This window comes from Thamnophis sirtalis, unplaced genomic scaffold (genome assembly GCF_051295495.1).
Source record: "Thamnophis sirtalis isolate CommonGarterSnake01/CBP01778 unplaced genomic scaffold, rThaSir2_p1.2 scaffold_11, whole genome shotgun sequence".
Classification (NCBI taxonomy): domain Eukaryota; kingdom Metazoa; phylum Chordata; class Lepidosauria; order Squamata; family Natricidae; genus Thamnophis; species Thamnophis sirtalis.
The window spans coordinates 53,488,308-53,508,692 of record NW_028261391.1 but is presented as its reverse complement, the minus strand read 5'-3'; the positions used below and the strand labels follow the sequence as shown (position 1 = coordinate 53,508,692).

General features: G+C 40.5%; 1 protein-coding gene across 4 annotated transcripts in view; it reads right to left on the bottom strand.

The window, feature by feature from the left end:
* ADD3 (adducin 3) overlaps window positions 1-7,100 on the bottom strand; it is a 111,049-nt gene extending 103,949 nt beyond the window's left edge. For 2 of the 4 annotated variants that reach the window (XM_014074018.2, XM_014074020.2), the window contains exon 1: window positions 4,681-4,826. The gene's annotated coding sequence lies outside the window, so the exon portion shown is untranslated. Of the gene's footprint in view, window positions 1-4,680; window positions 4,828-6,965 lie in introns of those variants that run through there. The other 2 variants (XM_087725818.1, XM_014074021.2) reach the window with 2 other exon arrangements.
* Between the last annotated feature and the right edge of the window lie 13,285 nt (window positions 7,101-20,385).

Sequence of the window (20,385 nt, the reverse complement as noted above, 5' to 3'; positions counted from 1 at the left end):
AATATGAATGAGTGCTACAATCTTTTATGACCATAACTTTCCTTAAAGATCTAGAATGGATTAATAAGTCACCTTAAGATTTTTTGGTTTGGTAAGAAATGTAAACTCAATGTGGTTCATTAACCATGATTTATAGCTTAGCTTTGTGTGACATAAACCATTATGTCTTATTCAAAAACGTTAAACTATATTAAGTACTGTCAGGTGCTCCTTCGTTTAATAATCAAGAAAGAAACCACTCAACTCCATGTTTAGAATTAAGTGTACTTTTACTAATTACAAACGATGAGTAGCAAAGCAAAGCTGAGTCTGAGTAAATTGGCGTGAAAGCAATAGATATCATGTATGATTCAATCCCCTCCCCTTGGCACCCCATTTCATAGTCCAATAATAATTCACCCAACCGTCAGGTGGGAGATGTCTTCAAAAAACATCATCAGAGTGGAATGCTGGACAGTTGGCCTTGGCGGGAAACTCCCTTCTTCCACATGTGCAGATAGTCAGGACAGCTCCTAATAACAATCCTCCAGTAAGTAATGATTCCCCTCCCAAATACCAAGCCCCCCCTCCCCATTTCAATGGCAGCCAAAAAGCAGCAGCGAAGCAGTGGCTAACAAGTACAATGTCTACGTTTAGCCATTTTTTTGTTCTGGCACCCAGAGAACATATATATATATATGTTCTCGTATGTATGTTATGTATGTATGTATGTATGTATGTATGTATGTATGTATATGTATGATACATCTCCCATTCATTATGTCTGCAAAGATGTAAGTAGGATGGAAAAAGTCAGAATTTTATTTTACTTAATGAGATTCCTTTACAAATATACACTGTTCTCACAGAATTATACTTTCTGTCTCTAATCAAACAGATATGGAGGTTCTGATAAAAATATCATTTCAATTTATTTTATGTCTTAAATAACTTTTAAAGGAAATCCAAAATGTAAAATGTATCAAACCTTAAAACTGTGCATTATATAAAATAGTACTTTTCACATATCTTCCTCCTCCTTTATAACAATAAAAGAAACTATTTAAGATAGCTATGAGTGAGTTATTACTGGAAGAGCAGTGAAAGTTTTCCTCTCTCTCCTTGAGATCTTACTTTGAAGTCCTTTATCACTATGCTTTACATTATTTAAGGACTTTTGATAAAGACTGGCTGTCCACACCAAAACCAATTGCATACCATCTAATGAGACTGAGACATTGTGGCTGCCCAGTTTAGAAGTCTGAGAAGCAGATACATAACCTGTTCTGCATATGGCCACAACTGCATCAAAGCAAGTGTACAGCTTTACAGTGTTGTCAACACTTCTTTAACTGATGAACGTATTTTCCAGGGACCATGTAGCTACTGTGATAGCACAGGAAAAATGCAGTTTCTCTAAGAGCCACTGATTAGCAATTCACTCACCCACGCAGAAGCCAAGGCACTTTTCTCCCTTCAGATTAAAAAAGTGCACATCCTTCTCATGACCTGCTGAGTTTGAAGTGTTGCTCATCATTTTCCATCTTTCTTGGATAAATATAGCCTGAGTGAAGTAATCTAGGTCCTGATAAACTTCATGTTACATCACTATAATGTAATTCTTTTGTCCTATTTCTCTTCACGAATGAACTCTGGAAAAAATATGCACTATCAGAGAAACCACTGCTTTTTTTGCTGGTTTATTAACTGATTGGTGTTATGGGATATGTTTAGGAAAAGATGGGAGACTATGGAATAAGGTTTGGCCTGTGGCAGGGGAAGATACAGTGAGAAAGTATATGCCAATGTATTACTTCTCCATTACACATTTTTTTATAAAAAAAATATAAGAAATCATGTGCAACAGCATAGCCAAAGCTAAGGGAACTATCTACTTGCAAACAACAATAACAGATAAAATTGGCAAAGTATTGTTTCTGAAGATTTTTTAAAAAATCAAGACCTTGATATTTGAATTTGGTACCATGCTAACACGTAATATACCTTTAAGTCTAAAGATGTTTCAAGTTTTACATTTTATATTTGAAAATATAGAATTTTCTAAAGACTACCCACGCCATAAAGTTGAAGAATTTCAGACATTACATTACAAATAAGATTCTCAGCATTATGAACAATATATAATTCATGAAATATAACTTTAGCTATCTTCAAAAGTTCAAAAATATACATTACAGAACCTGCCATTTATGCCTTCTCAGCTGCTTAACTGTTATTTTTTCTTATGCTAGTGAAGTAACAAATACTAGTGAGAAACCTGTCAGGAACAGAACAATCACAGAACGATTCATCCTTTGCCATTCCCTCCCAGTTTCCATCAAACAATAGTGGACACCTGCAGAGAAAAGATGAATGCCATATTTTGGGCAGCAGCCAATGTCATGGGTTTGAACATCTGCAGGATTGCATCTGCAATGTAAATAAAAGAATCTGGATTCACCACAGTATAAAAATTGGCAGCTTGAAACTATGACAATCACAGATTCTTTTTAAAAGCAGTTTAAAACAGCAGTTTAAGCTGTAAAAAATACGTATTTGAAGATGTGCTATTGCTGGCAAGATTCCATGTCATGATGGAAAACCCAAATAGATATGCTTTCTGTAGAAACAAATTCTTCATATTATGATAATAAATGTATTGTAACCCAGTATACCCAGAGTATTTTCTAAGATACTCTTACTTTTATTCCAAGGGTTCCCAAAACTATCTTTATGTGATGGAGATCTATTAATATTTCCAACCGGTAAAACATAGGGAAGACACTGTTATGAAGGAATCCAAAAAGTGGCCCATGCAATGGAACTAAATGTAAGCTAAACATCTCATATTAAACATCTTAAATTTCTATTTAGATGTTTTCAGCTAGGTAGTGTTCATTTTTTAAATTAAAAGCATGTTATCATAATGTAGAACATAAAGATAATAAAGGAATGTGATTTATAGGCCTTGGCTTCTGAAAAAGTTGGATTTGTGTTTTTAACAAAGTTCAGGCTGTAAAACTGTGTGTCTCAAACTTAATTTATATCTCTACAATAGACAAAACAAAAATGTAGTTCACACAGCCAGAGAGAGAGGGGAGGGAGGGAGAGGGAGAGAAAGAGAGATCTTTCTTTCAACCTACAGACATACTTGATCGAGCCTAGGCCAATTGTAATTTTTGAATTAGTTTAAATATATCCTGCTTGTTAAAAGACAATAGAAATAATGTATATCATGGTCCAAAATACAGCCTTGGCAAACAGAAAATTGTTTATCAGAATAAATCACAGTTAAGATGTATATTGTAAGTACAGCACATCAATCTACTGTAGACTGACAACATATAAACTAAAACAATAGAGGCCTAAAACAACCATTAGCCAAGTACAGGATGAACATTCTGTTTTCTATTTTCATGTTAATTGATAAACTAAGCTACTTGACAATATTTTTATAACACTGAAATATGATATGGCCATTTGATACTTTCTCATTCTCATTATCAATTTAATAATGATTAATCTTTGCTTTTCTAAAAAGGGCTTCAGCACCAAAGCTGTGCAGAGGTATGTTGGCCAATTACATATTCCATAGAAATTAAGCATGAACATTACCTAGCATCCTCTCTTCCATTGTTGAACAGTATATTCCAGAACAAAAGTGCAGGACAGAAGCTAAAAGGATGTAACAGTGCATTATGTATAAATAAGAAGTAAAGCATCAATTGCCACTGTATTCCAGTTTCCTGCAGCAGGACAAGGGAATATCAACAGGAAAGGTAGCAAAAAAAAATCCACCTCACAGGTAAATATAAAGGCACTGGTTTTTTTTAGTGCATATGGACCACAGTGAATAATCCAATGCCACTTATGCATAAGACACAACACTAATGTATATTGGCTACATTGGCAGCCACTAAATGAAACATTGTAGCACAGTTAACAAAATAAAGACTTTATGAAGGTGACTCCAAGTGTAATTAGCACATAAAACCTAAATTACAGTGATCAAGGCAGCCATTGCAAGATCCCCAAATCTAAATAGCTAACCCCAGTCTTAAAAGCCCTGCATGCTCTTTCACATTACTAAATAGAAACGACCTAAAATTGAACTCTCCCAAGCGCTGCAAAACGGTATTAAGAATAATCATGAACCAGAAGAGTCTCTACTAGTCTCACCATCTTAAAAACTGTGACAAACTTCGTAGCAAAACCTAAGCGAAAGTGACTTCATAGTTAGTTAAGCAAATAGCTCTTATTCTACCGATGGTTTATGAACTGCCCCCTTCGTTTCCCATCCTTTAAAAACACGAACTTCTCTCAGGAAGGAATACTCAGCCAGTCCCGCATATATTCAGCTCCTTCTATTTGCAAATAAGCCTCCCAGCAGCTCCTACTCTTTGCCATGGAAACTCCTGCATTCGTTTTAGTATACCCACATTCCAGACTCTCTCTCCCTTTGCATTATCTGCTATCCTTCCTCGCCTCTTATTTTTTGGGGGAAAAGCTTTTCCGAGAATCTGTCCCACCCTTAAGATACCTTTCCCTCCAAAAACCACAAACAAAACGCAGTGCAAAAATAAAAACAACCACCAACAGTACCATCATGTTCAAACCCTCATACTGGCGAGAACCGCGGCAGCAGAACCCAAACCAAACCCAGACCCACCGACCCGCCCTCCCCTGCTCCGAAGGCCTCACCTATCTCCTCCCTCGGCTGAAAGGGGTGCAGAGGCTGCTTCGTGTTTCCCTCTTGCTGCCCCTGCCGCTCTGGCTGGTTCGCCGGGGATCAGCACCTCCTACGGAGGGAGGGAGGGAAGGAGGGAGGGCCGGGCCTGGTCAAAGCCACGAGGGGGCGGAGTGGGCCGCTCAGTGGCTGGCAGGAAGGGGCGCGTGGGTTGGACTGAATGGCAGCGCCCTTTCCGCCCACACCGGTTCCTGGCCTGGGGTCCTCGTTGCAAACTCGCCTCTATTCTCCAAGGGGAGGGATGGAGGGAGAGAAGGCGGGGCAGACTGAGGAGGGAGGCGGCCCTCCACGGAGATGAAAGGTTTGGGGCTTCAAGACCTTCTCCCGCTTCGCAGCCAGAGGAGGGAATCGGCCCAAAGCGGCGGCTTCTTATCTCCCCGCAGCCACGGACGACGCCTCAAGGCGGAGACTCCGAAACCAGTGAAACTGAGGGCGCTCCTCTTGGGGCGCGCCGGCCAGCAGAGCGTCTTTTCCCCGCCGCGTCCCTCATTCGCTCATTTCGCCAGGATGTGGAGCCCAGTTTCACGCCCTTTTTCGCCAGATACTCTCTTGGCTTCAGCTACATCGACCAGGGGCGGGGAAAATATGTTCCCACATTTTTAAGGCGGGGTGGCTGTCGCAGGTCGGGCATCTCTGCGCGAACGTTAACCCTCCAGAGGTGGAACGCGCGTTAAAAAAAAAAAAACGGCCGTTACATCTTGGATCGTTCAAACTCACATGGCCCTCGCGGTCCTTGTTCTTGGTCCGCTGCTCCGATATCGACTGTAACAAAATGGCTAGAGTAATGGCGGGTTCACACATGCAGTTTGTCTCTCTCTCTCTCTCTGTTTTTTGCATTGCTCTGCCTAGCGTGCACTCCGAAATTTGCCAGCGTGCATTTTGCCCCAGTCTAGCAGGCTAGCACCGAGTCTACAAACAATCCCATTCCAAAGCAAAGAAACCCATAAAATGGGGATTTTTCTGTTTACTCCCGGTAAGTATCTTATTTAGCTCTCCACATCTGTTCGATTCCTTTTTTCTTTCCGCAGCCATGCCTCGGTGCCATTTAGTTCAATAACTACTAATGTTTTTGCGTTCCATTGATAGTAAAAATGTGGATTAAAATCATTTTTCTACAAAGTACTATGCATAATCTTAGCCATCTCAATATTCGTTAAGTAATCTAAACAAATAGGCTTCAAAAGGACAATTTCAGTATGTGGCTTGAAAAATCAATCAGGTTGAGTTCATATTAACTTTCCCTACTTTAAAAAGCAAGCTTCCTTCATATTAGTCAATCCTTATATCTGCAATCACCTGCTTCATCTATTCAAGCCAGGCCAAAATTGTTTACTCAAAAGTAAATCCTACTATGATAAGGGTTACTCCCATGCATTCAGGGCAAATAACTGCAGCCTTAAAAAAACTACATCTATGCTGAAGCACCTAATTATAATGCTATTCAGCAGTAATTTCCACTTATTTCAATACAACTTTGGCGACCAGTATATACAATATCTAATAGTAATTTATGCTTACTTGAATGGGAATTACTTACAAGTAAATATAGTTTTGTGACATAATTGTAAATTTGTATTCACATTTCTCAATATATCATAAGAGCTTTTTTTTTTAAGAAACAGTTTCTATTTCCCAGGTTTTTCAGTATGTACATATACACTTCCATTTCTTTCAAGCTGCCACTCACCTAATCAGGCACACCCACATCACGTTCCGTACAGTCTATTTATACCTGTATTTTCCTTCTCCAATATGTAAATATTTTTTATACTTCTGAGTTTGTTTCCCAGATGACTAAGGTGAACCTTGAGAAAAATATTTCCACAGTTGCAGTCTCATTCCCTCAACTCTGTCACATTAATTTATCATCTTCATAAGCTTTTACAATCAGAACTAGTGTTACTGTTTTAGAATGTGGGGATTTTGCCAACTTCATTATGGCAGTAAGTCATCTGTTATTTGCTGTGATTGAATCTCCCTGGAAAGGAAGAGGTTGCATACTTCTCTATCATTAAAAGGGAATACACAGTTATAATTACTTCCTTCTTGCATGAAAGTTTGCATTAATTAACTGTACAAAAGCACTCTTGAGAGCAGGGAAAGGGGAGGCGTCTCTTACCATCAGATAACTCCTAGTCTGCAACCTTTACATAAAAGCATGCAGCAGATAATGATTCCTGTCGAAGTAATCCTGCTTTTTTCCCCATTCCCATTTTAGAAACTGATAGAAATTCCTTACCAGCTTTCCCAGATTTCCTGTACAGTGTCTTTCCCTTTTTGTAGGAGTGTTAAATCTCACAATGCTGCAGAGAGTGGGGAGAGAAGGAAGGAGGGAGAGACTGCAGCAGTTCTAAAGCCAAAGGACAGGAAAGTATGTTGCTTCCTAGAGAGGCTCTATATTGCCCCTATGTGCTGGAAGAAGCAAAAGGCATTTTTGCTAAAACTGATTGAGTCATACTCACTGTTTCCTTCCACCTAGAGTTCAAGAAGGCTTATGAGAAGTACTATATGGGCAGAATGGTATAATAAAATTAAAATTAAAAAGGTACAAATTAACTAGATTGTGAATCAAGGCTATTGTATTTGATGCATGACTACACAGACTTGAAGTTTCACTTCATTCAGGGAAAATTATTTTCTAATAGTTTAGAACACTACCAGAACTGTACCTCAAAAACTGTTCAAGTCTGCATGAGTCATTGTTATCCTAATTAAATGTGCATTAATCTAAACAAATGTGGCAATACATAGGAAATACTGTAATATCAAATGCATATTTATTTATTTGTATTTTACATTATTTTACAAGTTATTCAAGACACAACATATCTAATACATATAAGTAGTTTTCACACATTTTATATAATAAGAGTACAAATACATAATTCGTGAATAGGACATAGTGCAAGTGTAGTGGGATCTAAATCAGTTATCAGATATAGAAAGAAAGGAGAATAATAATAAAGAAACATTATTTCATCCCACTCATTGCAAGATTTCCATTACTTGATTATTACATAATCAACTGCAGTCTATCACTGAACTCCTAATCTTGTAGAAACAGGGACTCAACAACAGGTTTCTCCTGGTATATGGTGAGATGAGTCAATTTTACTTAATTAAGGACCTTCAAGTACCTTAGTGTCAAACTATGTGGGGTCCTAAAGGTTACAAGCTGCATGTTAAATTGAACCTAGAAGCTAATAGGAAGCCAACAGGTGCCATTTGTCCATGTTGACAAACTCCAGATGATTGTCCAGGCTCCTGTGTTCTTGATTATCTGAAACTTCAAAGTCAGAATTTCCCAACAGTAAAATGTACTTCTCTTGTAGAAATGCAGCGTCCAGGGGATGTGTAAAGAGCCTTTTGGTTGTGCATTGTTACAATAAATCCACCTTCCCAAAATACAGTTCAAAGTTATGTGTTTGTTTTAATGTTTGAATTTTTAGTGAAGGTATGTATATTAGAATTACACTAAGTGGAATTATTATGGCAAAAAGTTTAGAAACCCCTGTTCTAAGTGGTCCAAGTAAGTATGCTTGGGGCATGAGTTATTATTGCAAGAACCTCTCATTTTATTGGGATGATAACTGGTGACCAATTAGAGTTTGGCAAAGGCCTCCCATCGATCTATTCCAGAAATAGCTATGAGTCCAGGATGTCCATGATGCTGCCCCATCAAAGATGAAACCAGATCACTTAAACCACCCAAGTAAACAAATAGAAACTGTATTGCAGGGATTCAGCCTCAACTTGGATCCTGACAGCCTCCAGATACTGACATTAGATATTGATAGCATCTCCCATCTGATTGAAGCTGGCAGTGTGCAACTGAGGATCATCAGCAACCAACAGATGATCTCTCCCAGCAAGTCCAAGTATAGGTTAAACAGCAGCAGAAATGCACCAAGCTCTGTGGCATAACTTAATGGAATCATCGCTTTACTGATCTCTTCATCTGTGCCTTCAGTGCTTGGAATCACCCACAAAACAGTGCCCTTAATTGTCAAAGACAGTTTGAAAGAATACCAGTTACATCATTTCAAAGGCCACTGAAAGATCTAATAGGATGAGGGTCATATTATCCATCCAAATTCATTCACAAGAACAACTGATGCTGCCCATTCCCTGTGTAAGAATATGTAGGAAAGAAATTATATACAGTATAAGTCTGCAAATTAATTTTAATATTAAAACAAAAGGTATGTTCCTAAACGTTAAGCTATTTAAAATATTTATATTCCAATTTGAATAAACTTCAGCACTACAGAGATTGCTAAATTTGTGGAGTTTGTCTGATGCTGCTAAACTACCTTTTATAATACTATATACAAATTAGCTTTATATTATTGAAGTTATGCTTTTAATTAATAAATGATTAAATTTTCCCAAGCACGGTAAAATAGTATGTTTGGTAGCTTTATTGTTTGTTTGTTTGTTTATTACTAAACCACTAATCCACCCAGCTCACTGAGGGGATTCTAGCCGGCTTTCAGTTATATATTTAAAATATCTCAAGTTCACAATTCATTAATTCAATCCAATATTTCCTTTAAATAAATTTCTAATGGCTAATTTTTTTTAAAAAGGCGTAAGTCTGATCTGGTTAGCACTTGAGCACAAAAGCACAAAAATTACCTGGGAATGAAGGCTAAACTGGGGAGTTTATAAAACACGGAAGAAGGCAATTAGTGTATTGTTGCCGATGAAACTACAAGGCCATGGGCATGAAGCAATCAGAAACTGAAGGGCACTTTACAATGAGGCAAGAGTTTCCTCCAATGGGGCAAACTAGTATTTCGCTCTTGCCAAAACAAAGACAGCTTTTCCCCAAGTAAAGTTTATGAATGTATATAATTTGAAAATTGCATCTTCTCAATACTTCAGAGAATCCTACATCCTTTAAAACATTAACAATTTTTATTCCTATATAAATGTTCATTCAATAGCTGTCTTAAAACATGACAAGCTAGGATATGAAATTTCTATTATCTCCAAGCCTTCTTCATTCAACTGTGGATGGAGTTAATCATCATATTAAACCATGGACAGCTTTAACTATCCTGTTTCTCTGAAAATAAGACCTCCACGGATAACAAGCCCAATTGAGCTTTTGAGCGTCTGCGCTAAAATAAGTCGTCCTCTGAAAATAACCTCCCCCTATGTTGAAAATATTGCAACACAGCAGCAGCCATGAGGTGACCACACTCGCCACCTCCTGCACCTCAAAAATAATAACTCCCCGAAAATAAGGCCAAGTGCTTATTTTGGGGGTCAAAAAACAAGACCCTGTCTTATTTTCAGGGAAACACGGTTTTACATGTCAAACTACATGTAATGAATTTGACTGAATTTATACATTACTTTACTACCCACTGTTACATCATTCCTCGCAGGTGAAGCTGGCCCACCCTATTAGTCTTCAAGAAACACTTCAAGATGTAATTTTTTTAAGTCAAACAGGGAGCCTGCAATGAATTTATAAAATATGTTTTTTTATTAAGACCCTCCCATAATTTATTATACGTATGTTATGTTCTTAATTGTTAAGATATGTCTTTTGATGTTTTTTTTATTGTATGTTGCCCAGAGTAACATTCATGATATGGGTGTATATATAGATTTAGTAAATAATATTTTTAAATTATAGATTGGGTTACATTGATTATGTAAAATAAATGTTCAATTTTTAGTCATTCTGTTTTAAAATTAAGGTTATGTTTTAGATCCTAAAGTCTATCTCAGGGATAGCAACCCTTTTTGGCACCGTGTGCCCAAAGGGGAACACACACATGCGTCTGAGGCGCAGCCCAGAAGAGAAGCTGCCCACGGCACATGCGTGTGCCCAAAAATGAACTTTGTGCTGGCCAGCTAGTCTTCCGGGTTTCTGGCATGCATGTGGGCACAACAATCAGCTGGCCAGCGTGCATTCTCATGCAGGAAAACGGAAGACCAGCTTTACCAATTTCCAGCACTGCCACACACACAAATGCCAGCTGATCATTGCACATGCAATGCACGCCAGAAACCCGGAAGAAGAATAGGCAACACCATGCATGCCAGACAACATGGCTCTGTGTGCCACTTCGGGCATGCATGCCATAGGTTTGCTATCACAGGACTAGCTTGTAAAGATTTCTTGCCTCACATATGTATTGTTAGGCAACACACTAATATTGTATTACCAAGTTTTGGTAATAGCTAAAGAAACAGCAGGAAAAAAAAAGGATTTCAAGAGCATATGACTGTGTATGACTCTGGGACCATTTGTTGTCCATCTCTGTATACAGTAATGAACTAAAGTTTGCAAACCATAATGATTGTCTTTACACATTTTCTCTTCTGTTCAATTATGTTCTATTCTTGGAGACTGGACAAATTCCTGCAGTTTTCTTGGCAAAGTATTTTAGAAGTAGTTTGCCATTCCTAAGGTTTCCTAAGGCTAAGAGAGAGGGACTGGATCAAGGTCACCCAGCTGTGTTTGTGCCAAGGCAGAATTAGAACCCCTGGTTCTCCAGTGGCTTAACCATTACATCAAACTGGCTTTCTTTTACACAGTATATAAACACAAAGCATGGCTTAATTACAGCAATCTTTGGATTCTGTTTTAATTTTGTTTTAATTTTGTCTGTCTTTTGTCTCGTCTATGTTGCTCTATTTTTCTCTCTTTTCCAACAATACATCATACCTCTCATAAGCAGAAAAATGCTACTTCACTCATATTACTAGCTGGTCCAAAACACAGCATTTCTCCCAGACGTATAAGGGAAAGAGGAAAATTTTCATCAGGTTTTATTCCACATCAACCTAATTGTTCCTGAACAGAAGGATTCTAACTCTACCAAAAATCACTCTGCAGTATTCTTGTTGTCCTCCTTGTTTTTATTTCATTTTGCCCTTTGTGTACACGTTAATAATATGGAGAAATTCAATGGATTTTTTTCATAATGGTGGCTAAAATTTTGGACATTTGGTGAGAGGGTCAAGATGTTGCAAAACACTAATGTTAGAGATTAACAGCCAATAGTATTGAAATGCTCTACAAATTCAGTATTGTCTTATAGACAAGGCACTAGCATAAATAAACATAATATTCTAATAATGGTCTGGCAAACGGTTTGCATACAAAACTTGCCAAGGGAATACAGTCAATAAAGAAGAAGGGAATAAGACTTCATTATACCCAAGGTCAAGATTGATTGCATTATCTAAGGATATATTTTAAAAGGCCTCTACTGCAAAAACATGGCCAATGAACACTGAATTCTGCTCCTTAAGCCAATTTTGGAAATTTTAATCCACGTGGCAGTGAGTTGGCAACTGGACAAGGCTGGTTCTCAGCTAGACTTGTTTGGTCATTTCCCTGCTTCTGACTTTTCCCATTTGCAGGCAAAACAAGTCTACTGGTTGGCTGCCGTGTGGAATGGTCTCTCTTTTTCATTTAGGAATTGTTTCCTCCTTGTTTTCTCCATGGTATTCCTTGGCTTTCTCAGATATTTCAACATACAGTATATGTCCCTTCAAATTCCCTTCTCAAAAATTCTCCTTTGACACTGTACCTCTGGTCTTCCCTTCTCTCTTTACTGTAACATTATCATTAGATTGCTAGCTAGAATCAATTCAACAATGGAACAAGCTTTTCTTTTAGTTCTAACCTTCCCCTCTTGGTCCATAGAAACTTTATAAAAAAAACTTTATAAAAAAGAAGAACTGCTAGTTCAACTTCATAGGGACAAACTAATAACCTTCCTATATTGCAACTTTAAAGATACTGAACTGTTGTGACTCAGCAGCAGTCTTCTGTGAGTCTTTTCGGGATGCAAGATTAATTATGCAGCTGGGGCTCGTTAGGAGCATATTCTGGAGATAAAAGGATGGATGGTGCCACGCCCTAGTTGCAAGAGTCAACCTTCCTTGGTTCGTTCAACATTGATTGATCATCAGTCGTGGTTTATGTAAGATACACTTGGAAAAGTGCTTTGTTTTCTGTAACCCTGATTCAAGGATACACTTGGAGAAGTGCATTGCATTGTAAGAGTTTTTGATATTCTGTTATCTGGTCAGAGACTTTATTTATGTTATTTTTGGGCTTGCAGCCAGTCTGAGCCGAGAACTGATAAAGAGAGTTCCTTTTAAGTTTGTTTGCCTGTCGTCTGTTAACGAGCGGAGAAGAACAGATTGATTCCTGCCTGACAAGCCTTCATTTCCGTAATTATGGAACAGTTGATGGCTGAAAATAGACAAATGGCACAACAAATCGCGATGTTGTCGGATCAAATTCAACAGCTGCAGAGAGCTGAACCCCTCCTCCCCCAGCCAAGGAGGAAGTGCCCAGTAGCCATGCCAGATAAATATGATGGGAGTCTGGCCATGTTTGCCGTGTTTCTGGGACAATGCCAGCTGTTCCTGAGTTTGAGAGCGGAGGACTTTCCCACTGACCGGATGAAGGTGGGATTCATTATCAGTTTGCTCTCAGGCACAGCTGCCCGTTGGGCTACCCCTTGTTAATTCAGCAGAGCCCTTTGTTGGATGACTTCCAGGGCTTTTGCCAGTACTTCAAACGGATGTTTGAAGAGCCTATCAAGGGGGAAACATCTGCTAGAAGTCTGAAATCACTGCAGCAGGGGAGTAGTTCATTGCAGGACTATGTGACTGAATTCAGGCTGCATAGCCAGGATTCCACGTCGAATGAACCAGCTCTAATGGACACGTTCCAGGATGGATTGTCTGAGGCCTTGCAGGACAAACTGGCGAGGGTGGACAGGCCACTGACGTTCGACGCGTTGGTCCACCTGTGCCTCCGGATAGACGCCCGGCTGCAGAGGCGAAGGCCTCATCGTGTATTCCAGGAGACCACCAGCATGCCGGTTCAGCAAGGGACTGCAGTGGACTGGGAGGAGCCCATGGAGTTGAGTGCTGTCAGACCTCGAGTGTCACGGACAGAGATGGACAGATGACGTGTGGAGGGATTGTGCTTCTACTGTGGGGATCTTGGACACCTGGCAGGGAGCTGCCCCAAGAACAACAGAAGGGTTGCGCGGACTGCAGCCGTCCCTCAGCAACGCACTATCATGTCGGATAACCAGCATGTTGGTGCGGCCGTGATATCCCGTTCGCACAAGATAGCGTGCATTCAGGGTGTGTGGAGTCCCAGGGCGGATGCCCTGCCGAGTAAAGTAGAGAACTCTGACCCTGCGAACTCACTTCCACCTCGGACTGTTCTACCCATTGCAGCCTGCGCTGCCGTTTGTCATCCCGTGAGCATGCAGTCTCTGATACAGGATGCGCAGCGGGGTGACGACTGAGTGGAGCGCCGAAAGGCGGAAGTGGGGCCGACTTTGGAAGGGGATCTTTTGAAGTGTCGGGGCCGGGTCTATGTTCCCGCAGGGCACATCCATCGACGGGTGCTCGCGCAGATTCATTGCGCGTCTGCGTCAAGACATTGGGGGTTTGTTCAGACGTTGTGCCTGGCTTCCCATCAATTTTGGTGGCCCCATCTGAAAAATGACGTGCGGAGGTGCGTGAAGTCATGTGCCCAGTGTCATTGGGCCAGGTCTACAAGGAAAACTCCGCCGAGATTCCAGTCTTTGTCGACTTCGGGCCCCGCAGCACTGGACTTTGTCTCTAGCTTCCCAGTGGGGTACCAGTGTCTTGGACCGTGTTCTGGGGAGGCTGTCACCAACTCTTCTGGGCCGTACCTCGATCATCGAAACCGGGGGAGGGGCTCTGCGGGAGGGGATTGCGTGGTGGCTCGGCAGGAGTCGGTAGAGGTGCCATCAACCTCTGACAGTAGGGGGCTGGTGGGTCGGCCTTGCAGAGTGTGGAGGATCCTGGACAGGGTGTTAAGGCTCGGCCGAAGCTGGTAGAGGTGCCATCAACCTCCGACGGTAGGGGGGGCTAGTGGGTCGGCCTTGCAGAGGGTGGAGGACCCTGGACAGGGTGTTAAGGCTCGGCTGAAGCTGGTAGAGCTGCCATCAATCTCTGACGGTAGGGAGGCTGGTGGGTCGGCCTTGTGGAGGGTGGATGACCCTGGACGGGGTGTCGATGCCGTGAAGGGCGGAAGGAAACATGGTGGCCACTGGATACCTAAGGAGTTCCGTTTCAAGGGGGCTAGCCTCCAGAGGTTTGGGACTCATGAAAAAGGCACCACGGGAAATGGGTGCGGGTCATCTTGTGGACACGTCATTCCAACCGCATCCAGGCCATCGGAACCTGGGAAAAGGGCCCTGCGGTGGGGGATAGTGTTGTGACTCAGCAGCAGTCTTCTGTGAGTCTTTTCAGGATGCAAGTTTAATTATGCAGCTGGGGCTCGTTAGGGGCATATTCTGGGGATAAAAGGACAAATGGTGCCACGCCCTAGTTGCAGGAGTCAACGTTTCTTGGTTCGTTCAACATTGATTGATCATCAGTCGTGGTTTATGTAAGATACACTTGGAAAAGTGCTTTGTTTTCTGTAACCCTGATTCAAGGATACCCTTGGAGAAGTGCATTGCATTGTAAGAGTTTTTGTTTGGTATTCTATTATCTGGTCAGAGACTTTATTTATGTTATTTTTGGGCTTGCAGCCAGTCTGAGCCGAGAACTGATAAAGAGAGTTCCTTTTAGGTTTGTTTGCCTGTCATCTGTTAACGAGCGGAGAAGGGGGGACAGAACACTGAACATATAAAGGGAAAGGAAGGAAATATTTCAAGTATTATGAACAAGGAATGAAAAATAAGGGGAAACATGCTTCAGATAGAAACAGAAAGAATATCTATTTGATAGTATAAATGTTGGATTTAAGAGGTATCATTGAATCAACTGCAAAGTTATTTAAATATGGCAAACATAGCAGCTCTGCAGAACTTGTTGAAACAGCTATGAAGGAAGAGAGCCTCTTCTCATCCACTGGAAGAGAAGGGGCATGCTAAGCTTTGCAGTCAATCAGACCCAAGCCTACTACTAGCTAGAAACTATCCATTCTGAAAAATTTAGGAGTGCAATAACATTTATTCCAAACATAACACATAGCCTAGATTTTATCCTAAGAATTGGTGTAGTTACGGTAGGATATTGTTCAAACAAATTAATCTAGGTATGCAAATCATGCAGTGGTTCCAAAAAGCTTGGATGAGAAGTGAAACATTCCAAGAAAAAAACCCAAGAAAGTCCAGTTGCCCTTTGTAAAAACACCTTTGGGGAAACATGACCCCATGAAGACTGAGAATCACCATAGATAATTCATATAATAGATTTGGGGTTTAAAAGGCTTTTAATAATCTGCATGTTGTATTTTTACATAAATGCTTATCTGAAAAAAAGGCATTCAATATTTTAAATTTAAACTGACAAGTATAATAGTGATGGGATTCAAAAAAATTTACTACTGGTTCTGTGGCTGTGGCTTGGCTTTGTGGGCATGGCAGGGGAAGGGTACTGCAATATCCCAATTCCCTCCCCACTCCTGGGGGAAGGCTACTGCAAAATCTCTATTCCCTCTCCACCCCACTAACCTGATTTCCAGCTCCGTTCTCCTGTTCAGGGCAAGAAAAGAAGATCAGCTGGGAGCAGGGGTGGGTTCCTACCGGTCCTTGCGGACAGGTTGGTCAGTGAACCCGAAAGTAATTAACTTCCGGAAACGCCCCCTCTAAGGTGCGGCTAGAACTGGCCACCCGCAAAGGACCTCCCCAGACTTGATTTGTTGAGCACTGGGTGACTGACGGTAGTTTGCGCCGGCCGCAACAGCTCAAACTAGTGCCAGTCACCCCGTTTTCAGCAAAGCAAGCCCAAGGAGGTCCTCTATGGGTGGCCAGTCCTAGTCACTTGTGCCCGGCACTGCGGCTGAAGTGAACCCCCAAAGCCCCCGCCGCCACCGGAATATCTGCTGCCGCCTCCTCCTCCTCCAACAGCACTGCCGGGTTTGCCGCCCGACGCTGCAGCTGAGGTGAAGCCGCCAAAGCTCCCGCCGGCACCCCCGCCCATGGCAGTGACGCTTCCCCCTCCGCTCAGAGCATCTGAGCTGGGCCCTGCATTATCCCTCTCCCCTCCTCCTCCGCCATGCTTTTGAGGAGCCATGGGGCCACAGGAGCCAGTAGGAAGGTGACAGAGGGGGCAGGAGCAGGAAAAAAAAGGCCTCATGGCTTCTCAAAAGCACGGCAGAGGAGGAGGCGGTGGCAGGGGTAACGCAGGGCCCAGCTCAGGTGCTCCAAGAGGAGGGGGAAGCGTCACTGCCATGGGCGGGGGAGCTTTGGGAAGGTGTGATACAACCTTCACACTCCAACCCAGTTGTGTTTAACTTTCCAGTGGCCATTTGTTGTCCTGTCACATTTCATGAGGGGGATACAAACAGTTTTCTAGCTTGGACCGAGGCGACTGGGTGGAGAAACAAACCCCAGAGACGAAACTCGACATGGAACACTTTCTCCATCCATCTCTCTCGTTTTCTCCCTTCTTCCGATTGGTTGGTGGCCAACTGTCTCTTGATCCCAAAAGGCTAGCATATACTGCCAATAGCAGTATTTCTCCGAATGGCTCATGATGAAAGTTCTGGAACTAAAGACGCTGGGTCTCATTGCTCAGGACGAACAGCTAGGTTCCTTTCAGTGGAGACAAAATGGTAGGGGTCAATGCCTGGCGAAACCCTGGGGGCGAACAAGGGACGGCGAAGGATATGAGGAGAACAGTCCTAGACCCCCTTGTGTCTATCAATCGTAGATTATTTCTTTTGTTTGGTGAAGTGAGTCCCAACCAAATATTAGGGTTTGGTTAAACATATAAATCTAGCCCTTGAGCTCTATTGCTGTTTAATAAAAAAGAGTTATAAATAATTATTCAGAAATAAATCCCAAGATTTAGCATTAGAAGAATAGAAGACTGCTGCTTAAGTTTTCATCATGGCTAAGTGAAGCTTCTTCTTTTTTTTTTTTAATGGAACATACAGATAAAAAGGAGTAGGAGGAAACTGAATGGGGAGATGCTCTGCGTGAAATGTAAGAGTATCCTAGTGCTTGGGGAAATCTTTACAAGCCTTTCCTAAATGCTGATTCCTTTTCATGGAAAGGAAAAAATGGTTAAGGTCCTACTAATCTCATTGTACTGGAAAGCATAATTCCTGCTGCTACACTAGGCACTGCAGATTTGACGTGCATGGTGCCTACAACCCAGCTGGATGTTCACTCTCCACCTTCCTGTCAATGGTAAGAAGGAACAATGATATGTGGAGAGAAAAAGTCCCTGGCAAGATTTTTATTAAAATCCTTTCCACCTGTAAGACACAGCACAATTTATAAATTACAATTTCAGCTCAATAAGTCTACATTTAGATTTTGTACATAAGACTCTGATAACTCTGGAAGAAGTAGAAAGAGCTAGAAATTCCATGTGTTTTTGGCAGCTCAAAGTACTGGAACAGCAGGCTTTACTTGTTTAGTGCAATTTCTTTCTGTGAACCTGCTATAAAACACCAACTCCTTCACTGTTGTACATTTTAAGAAATAAATCTTAATTGCCTACCCAGCCCTTGTGTAAAGCAGAGATCGGGGGCAGATTTATTCTGAGTGCTTTGCCTATTCTGTAAGCAGTTTCATGACCATATCTTATCTGTAAATATTAGTCAATTTTTGTAACGCCTTAATTTCGCAATGCCAAATGAAAAACAACTAGCTTGATTTCCCCTGCTTATGCAAATAGCATTTGGGTTTCTTTACCATTGTCCCACAAATTAATCTGCTTGTACCACAGTTTTGAAACACAATGTTTTGCCATCACAATTCTCCAAATACCTACCATAACAACAATCATGGAGAAAATATTATAAGAATAAATTAAGAATAAATTACTAGATTATTATCTTCTGTGAAAAAAAGTTTAAGATTCCATCATAGCCAGACAGCTAAGTGAAACATCATTTTTTAAAGATACATTAAGAATAAAATCCAGTAAAAAATTCTACTAAAAGAAAAGCCTTCTTGTCAGAAAGACTGACAGGTTATTGATTGGTTCCTAGAGTAAGGATGTAACTGATAAGATACAACACTAGTGAAGTTCTCCCTATTTCCCTAGGTTCTGATCTGCCTTTTTCATCTGTATCTTAATTCCAATTCTCTGCACTGTCATTTTATAGAATGGGAAATCAACTGTGGCAAAGGTTAGCAATATATCCCATGAATTCAAAGTGAGAGGATTAGGATCCTAAGTAACTCTGAGGTTAAGGATTGGGGTGGGTGGAAGAAAACAGTAACAGAATGGATCATCACCAGCCCAGTAGCTTCTGTGCCCCAGAATAGTTCTAATGTAAGTCTATGGAAGAATTCCAGAGTACCTTCTAACCAAAGTTTTCTAAAAGTCAGTAATATAGATTAATACTTTGAACATGAAATTATTTTATAAACCTTAAAATTGTTGTATGCTTCATTCCTATAGAATAAATTCTTTCCCTTATAGTGCAGAATAGAGGAGAATGACTTGAAGTTACCTTTTCCATCTCTACTCTCCTATTTTTATGTGCATAAAAGGGTTAAGGCTGGGATGACCAGAGAGCATTCCCTTTGGCACCTCCATGTTAATTCTTTGCAGTATTGTTTCAAGTAGCTCTGGAAAATTTTCTGCTTTTGTTATACACACACAAACATAGATAGATAGATAGATAGATAGATAGATAGATAGATAGATAGATAGATAGATAGATAGATAGATAATGTAGATTGTTATTGTTAAATCCTATGGCTTTTATCTTTCTCCTGACATTTATGTTTCTCTCTCTACTTTTGTCTGCCTTTTGTTTCATTTTGCCAGTTAACCATTTTGATGTGTTTGCTGATATTTAATAAATAAACATCAAGTTATATTTTTGCTACCCGAACTAAGTGGCATTCATGATTGTTCTGGTTTGCACTTATAGATTGACTGGGAATGTACTGAGTGCAAAGTAATCTGGAATTTCCCCATAATAATTTCCTAACAGAAAAGGCTTAATACAGTTTTACATTACATTTCCAACTTTTGATAAAAGAAAACTTTCCCTCCCCTTTCTCAAGTATGACACTTCTTCCTATTTTTTCATCATGGCCCCATGTATTGTGATCCCTATGTCCTCCATAAATGTTAAGTGTGGTCACCAAAAATTTCCCACCATAAGCTACACTGCAATGATTAAAGATTTTCTCTTCTTTATATTCTTATCATCTTGTGGGCTGGAAAAGCATCTGCTGCATATTTTGAAATCTAAAGATGGCAATATGCAATTGAAAAGCCAAACTCACTGGTGTAATGTTGAATCTATTTCAGATTTATCAGGTTCAGTTTGCAATTTAAACCCTATTGAGATTGTACAATCCATTTTCCACGGGAGAAATGCAGGTAGCAAAAATGGTTGAAAATAAAGCTTTGGGATGGTGAAAATAATAAAGCATATATCATCCTTTATGTAGTACAATTATTCTCCAAATAGTATTACATTTTATATTTTGCCAGAAAAACTAGTTCTCATTTCCTGCTAGCCCCCTTAGGATAGGAAAGAATATCCTGTTCTTTAAACAAATATAAGTTGAATAACAACTACGGAGAGGGGGCTTGTATCAATCTGAGAGGATATGAAAAGACAATTCTAATCATGGATTTGAATTACATAAATGTAATAAGAACAAAATAGATCTCTTTGAATTTGTTTATAACCCATCACA